The sequence below is a fragment of the Petaurus breviceps genome, unplaced genomic scaffold, assembly GCF_028583685.1.
Source record: "Petaurus breviceps papuanus isolate PSGF00001 unplaced genomic scaffold, PetGlider_PUasm1.0 139, whole genome shotgun sequence".
Classification (NCBI taxonomy): domain Eukaryota; kingdom Metazoa; phylum Chordata; class Mammalia; order Diprotodontia; family Petauridae; genus Petaurus; species Petaurus breviceps.
The window spans coordinates 9213368-9217105 of record NW_027185697.1 but is presented as its reverse complement, the minus strand read 5'-3'; the positions used below and the strand labels follow the sequence as shown (position 1 = coordinate 9217105).

At 53.6% G+C, this 3738-nt stretch overlaps 1 protein-coding gene across 1 annotated transcript in view; it reads right to left on the bottom strand.

The window, feature by feature from the left end:
• ADISSP (adipose secreted signaling protein) overlaps positions 1-329 on the bottom strand; it is a 44913-nt gene extending 44584 nt beyond the window's left edge. Inside the window, exon 1 of the mRNA XM_069066137.1 lies at positions 176-329. The gene's annotated coding sequence lies outside the window, so the exon portion shown is untranslated. The remainder of the gene's footprint in view (positions 1-175) is intronic.
• Positions 330-3738: the final 3409 nt, after the last annotated feature.

Genomic DNA, 3738 nt, shown 5'->3' with positions numbered 1-3738 from the left:
AGGGGAGGGGGGAAGGAGCACAGGAGCAGGTGCGGCCCTAGGAGGCCCGGGGACCAGAGGACCGGGGGCCAGAGCTCAGCGCCGGACAAGCCGCGTCCACGAGCAGGGCTCCGGGGTCAGGCCGGGCAGAGCCGGGGCTGCGGGCCGGGGGCGGCGCTGCGGGGCCTGTGCTCACCTGTCCGGACACGCTCCGCTCAGCTCCGGCTCGGCTGCGCGGAGCTCGGGCTGCGCCGCAGCAGTTAGCGCCGGCCGCCGCTCGGGCTGCTCAGGGTCCGGGCTCCGCACGCGGCTGCACCCCCGGGGCCCCGGCGGCCGCAGAACCTTCCTGGCCGCTCTACACACCCACCCCCCGGACACGCCCCCGCTACCTCCCATTGGCCCGGACCAGGGGGCGGGGATTCTGCCGGGGTCTCTCCGCCACTTGAGGAGGGTGGTGGGAGGGCCGTCCCGAGGGATGAGGGCGTGGCTAGAGCCTCAGGCCTCGGTTCTAGGGCCAATAGGCGGGCTCCGGGGCGAGAAATAAAGGAAAGGCGACTCCATTGATGGGCGGGGCCTCGGGGGCTACAATGTAACCCGGTTTGGAACGCTGCGTCACGTGGAGGCGGGCGGGGGCGCGGCGCCCCTCAGGGTGCTCTGCGCAGGACGTGCGGCTGCTGGGTGCATGATGTACCCCGCGTGTACTGGCTCTTCGCGACCGCTCAGACCTCCCCGGGCGACTGAGGGAGGCTTCCAGGGTCCACCGCCCGGCGGCTGGAGCGCTGGGCTGCCTCTGTTAGAGCACAATGTGCAGCCAGAAAGGACCTTAGACCTCCTAGGACCAGAGATTCCAGGCGATAAACCCCAGCTCCTCCCCCGCTTTGCAGACTGTCAGTCCAGGGGTTCTTTAACCTCTTCTGTGTCCTGGACCCCTTAGGCAGCAGTCTGGTGAAACGACCCCCTCTCTGGACAATGCTTTTAAATAGACAAAATGCATAGGTTACAAAGGAAATCCAGCTGTCAAAATGCTTTTTTAAAAACTCACCGACGCTAAATGAAGAACCCCTGGTCTAATCCAACCTCATTTTACAGAGAAGGAAACAGGTAGGGTTGGGAACGTGACAGCTTCCGCTGAGCCTCAGTTTCCTCACGTCCACGATACCCTTGGTACGTTGTGCGCAGGGTCACTGTAAGGGTCCAGTAATCAACACAAATAATCATTGCTAGCATTTTACATAGTGTTTTAAGTTTGTAAGGCCCTTTACCAGTATCTCCTTTTAATCTCACAATAATGCAGCAAGGCAGATTATCCTCATTTTACAGAAAATAAAAGTGCAAACCTTTCTTAGACTGTGAACTACTTGAATATAGGAGCATATTTTTTTTGCCTCTGTTTCCCCACTCAGCGCTGATTGACACACAGTAGGCATTTAATGTTTCTGGACTTGAAAGCATTTTATAAACGTCAGCTGTTGGTATAATTATCATTGTCCAAGGTCAGAGAGAGAGAGAGAGAAGGCAGAGTGGAGATTTGAACGAACTGTGCCCAGACTCCAGCTATGCTGGGGGGAGGGGGGGGGGGCTGGAGGGGGGTGTCTCTTTTCTCTTCTGGTCCTTTTAATATGTGTTGTTCATCTCCTGCCGCCCTGCCCCCACACCCACGGGAAGCAGACGGCTTTGTCAGTCTGCTATGAGCAGTAAAGGATAGTCTCGAAGCACCCCGCCCCGCCCCACCCCCGTCCACGCTGTGGAGCTGGGAAAGCAAACTCATTAGATTAAACCCTTGGAGGTCTAATCCTACAACCATAGAATTAAGAGCTGGAAGAGGCCGTAGCGGCCAGCTGGCCTAACCCACTCATTTTCCAGATGAGGAAACCGAGAAGGTTGAAATATTTGGGCAGAGTAACACACAGGTGACGGACACGGGACTTCAACCCAAGTCCTTTGATGACAAATTCACCGTGTTCTCTCTACGGCATCACACTGCCCTTCCCACATTTGACAAATGGGGAAACCGAGGGCCCCCCTTAGCCGAGTGACTCCATCAGTGTTACATGGGTAACAAAAGTCAGGTACTCTTTGGAGAGCCTGTGACTTAAAATGCAGGCTTTTTCCACCGCCGGGCTGGTAGGGCTATGGAAAGCAGCTCCGAGCCAAAGGTGAGCGTCCCCGGGGAAGAAGGAACACTCGAACGGAATCTTGAAAGAGGGACTGAATTTGGATTGGCGGTTCAGAAGGGCCGTGTGGACTCAAAGCGGAGGGAGGAGAGAATAGCGGGAAGGGAGTCGGGGAGGGGACAGAGAAGGGAGAGGGAGGAGGCCGGGGAGGGGGACTGGGAAGGGATGGGAAGAAGGAGGGGAGGAGGCAGGGGAGAGGGCCAGGGAGAGGGATGGGGAGGGGGACGAGCAGGGGGAAATGATGTCGAGGCTGCCTGGGACCAGCAGAACAAAGCTCTGGCTTTTGTACTTGGAAGGCGCTGGTCGAGATGAATTGCATTGAAACCTCATCCTAGGAGTTTAATTGAATACTGGGGCAGCTCAGGCCGCTTCCACCCATTGCTTATAGTTCGGGTCTCCGAGGCTAAGGCAGAAGTCGAATAGCCGGCCCCCCTTCCACAGGACAGACCTTCAAAAGCTTGAAAACACCACCATAGGTATCTTCACGACAGGTCAGGACCTGGAGGCCGAAAAACCTTGAGTTCAAATCCTTCCACAGATACTGGCTGCTTGACCTGGGCAACAGGTAACCAGGGGTGGGGCCCTTTGATTGACTGAATCCAGGTTTTACAGAATGATAATTTGTTTTGTAAAACTTGTATTCAATCAAAGCACTGCACTTGAAGGCCTAGAGGGCCAGATGTGATCTCCAGACTGGAGGGCCCCCCCCCATTCCCAGCCTTGGTGTTTTCATCTGTAAAATGGAACTCAGGTAATAAACTATGTGAGACACTTTGAAAACTTCATACATTCCATAAATGCTAGCTATTATTATTTTCCTATTCCTTCCTTTCAGGGAGGTCTCTGGAAAGGCTTCCAGTAAAGAGGGGGTGATACCTCTCTGTCTGTCATCCAGCAGTTAGACTAGCTTCATCAATCCATCAACAAGTATTTATTTATTCATCACCAGGTTGGCCTCAGGGTAATGGATTTTTTGACCACTGCAAAGAGGGTTTAGGGCCAGTTCCTATAGAAAGTGAATCCAGACTTACCCTTTCAGCTGGAGCTTATCCAGGGGAGGGTGACCAGGGGGAGGGGGCAAGACACCAGATACTTCACTGAACACAATCAGTTAAAGGAACAGGGTGTTAGCCTGGAGAAGGGAAGCTTCAGGGGAGGGACATGATGGTTGTTCAGGCATTTATTTGAAGGGTAATGTTAAAACTACAAGAGCCGGAAATGATGGGCAGAAATGGATGGGCTGAAAATTTAGGCTCTGTAGAATCAATTGTGGAATCAGTCAGTCAATCAGCAAATATTAATTAAGCACCTACTGTGTGCCTGTTCCTATGCTAAACATTGGAGAAAGACAGAAGTGAAACAATCCCAGTTCTCTGGTGCTTGCCTCTTGAACTAAGAAAATAGATTGGGATGCCTCAAAGGGAATGTGTTAACTCCCTACCTAGAAGCCTTCAGATAAAGTCACCATCTGACCTCAGCTGTCTCTTTCAACTCAGATTCTGAGATTCAGCAGCTAGAGGTTAGCCTCAGGCTTTCTCTCTGTGAAATGGGTCTCTAACTCCCATTTCCTGGAATCTTGAATCTA